Below are 1911 nucleotides of genomic sequence, written 5' to 3'. Positions count from 1 at the left end.
TGTGAGGGAGCGGAGCAGCCCCAGGGGAGCCGGGCGGGCTGCGTGGGACCGGCGTGTCCCGGACACGCGCGGGGCGCAGGCGGGCGGCGCGCGGAGAGGGCGCGGTGACGTCACGGTGACGTCACACGGGGCCACGCGCCGGCGGCGGCCCCGCCCCCGGGAGGGAGGAGGGAGGGGAGGGAGGGGCGGGATGGAGGGAGGGGAGGGGAGGATGGCGGCGGGGGGGGAGGGAGCGCCGGCGCGGCGCTGAGCTAAGCCGATCCCACGTGTGACGGATCTGGCTGCTGCCCCAGCGCCTCTCCAGTGAGATCCTCCGGTAGCGGAGGGAGGAGGAGGAGGAGGAGGAGGAGGAGGAGGGGGGAAGGGAAAAAAAGGGGCACAGCAAGCGGAGCGAACCGAGCCGGAGCCGGGCCGGGGGGGGCGGGTTGGGCGGGCGGGGGGGGTTCTCTCAGGGGCTCTCGCTCGGCGCGGCCATGGAGGCGGACGGGAGCCAGGCTACCTCGGGGAGCCCCGGAGAGGCGCAGCACGACCCCGGGTAAGTCGGCGGGGCGGCGGGGACGCGGAGCGGGGCGGCGGGGGGCGGCGAGGCGGGCCCGCCCCGCTCCGCTCCGCGCCCCTCCGCCCCGCCGGGAGCTGCCCCGTCAAAATGGCCGATCCCGCACCGGCGCTCAACTCCGCTCTGCTCTCTCCCTCCAGCAAGATGTTCATCGGCGGCCTCAGCTGGCAAACCTCACCAGGTAACCCCCCCCCCCCCCCCCTTCCCCCCCCGCGTCCCCCCCCCCCCGGCCCCCGCCCCCCCCCCCCCCCCCCCCCCCCCCCAGCCCTGACCCTCCTCTCCCTCTCTGCTCTCTCTCCGCAGACAGCCTTAGAGACTATTTTAGCAAATTCGGAGAAATTAGGGAGTGTATGGTCATGCGGGACCCCACCACCAAGCGCTCCAGGTAAAACCGCCGCCCACCCCGCTCGGGTTGACAAAACTTCGCGAGTTGCCGTCGGGGCGGGTGGGACCCGCACTCCCCCCCCCCCCCCCCCCCCCCCCCCCCCCCGGAGCCTGCGGGTGCGGGGGGCGGCCGCGACCCCCCGGCCCCGCTCCGGCTCCACCGGCCGCTTTTGTTTCCTGCTCCGGACCGGAGGGATGCGGGCGGGGAGAGCCCTCCCGCAGCGCCCCGCGCGCGGGGTGGGATGCGGGGACCGGGATTTCGGGGTGGGATTTTGGGGGGGGGGTGTGCGGGTCCCACCCGCCCCGACGGCAACTCGCGAAGTTTTGTCAACCCGAGCGGGGTGGGCGGCGGTTTTACCTGGAGCGCTTGGTGGTGGGGTCCCGCATGACCATACACTCCCTAATTTCTCCGAATTTGCTAAAATAGTCTCTAAGGCTGTCTGCGGAGAGAGAGCAGAGAGGGAGAGGAGGGTCAGGGCTGGGGGGGGGGGGGGGGGGGGGGGGGGGCGGGGGCCGGGGGGGGGGGGACGCGGGGGGGGAAGGGGGGGGGGGGGGGGGTTACCTGGTGAGGTTTGCCAGCTGAGGCCGCCGATGAACATCTTGCTGGAGGGAGAGAGCAGAGCGGAGTTGAGCGCCGGTGCGGGATCGGCCATTTTGACGGGGCAGCTCCCGGCGGGGCGGAGGGGCGCGGAGCGGAGCGGGGCGGGCCCGCCTCGCCGCCCCCCGCCGCCCCGCTCCGCGTCCCCGCCGCCCCGCCGACTTACCCGGGGTCGTGCTGCGCCTCTCCGGGGCTCCCCGAGGTAGCCTGGCTCCCGTCCGCCTCCATGGCCGCGCCGAGCGAGAGCCCCTGAGAGAACCCCCCCCGCCCGCCCAACCCGCCCCCCCCGGCCCGGCTCCGGCTCGGTTCGCTCCGCTTGCTGTGCCCCTTTTTTTCCCTTCCCCCCTCCTCCTCCTCCTCCTCCTCCTCCTCC

At 74.7% G+C, this 1911-nt stretch overlaps 2 long non-coding RNA genes across 2 annotated transcripts; one reads left to right on the top strand and one right to left on the bottom strand.

Annotated features, from left to right (window-relative positions):
- The first annotated feature begins 205 nt into the window (after positions 1–205).
- LOC113962104 lies at positions 206–955 on the top strand. Its single transcript, XR_003532444.1, has 3 exons — positions 206–535; positions 697–737; positions 860–955. It is a non-coding gene; the product is annotated as an uncharacterized LOC113962104 (long non-coding RNA).
- A 329-nt stretch (positions 956–1284) lies between these two features.
- On the bottom strand, positions 1285–1815 carry LOC113962102. Its single transcript, XR_003532443.1, has 3 exons — positions 1705–1815; positions 1503–1543; positions 1285–1380 (listed from the first exon to the last, which is right to left on the bottom strand). It is a non-coding gene; the product is annotated as an uncharacterized LOC113962102 (long non-coding RNA).
- Between the last annotated feature and the right edge of the window lie 96 nt (positions 1816–1911).

This window comes from Neopelma chrysocephalum, unplaced genomic scaffold (assembly GCF_003984885.1).
Source record: "Neopelma chrysocephalum unplaced genomic scaffold, ASM398488v2 Primary Assembly neopelma1_105000, whole genome shotgun sequence".
In the NCBI taxonomy this organism is placed as follows: domain Eukaryota; kingdom Metazoa; phylum Chordata; class Aves; order Passeriformes; family Pipridae; genus Neopelma; species Neopelma chrysocephalum.
The sequence above is the reverse complement of the archived record's forward strand: the minus strand, read 5'-3'. Positions and strand labels throughout refer to the sequence as shown.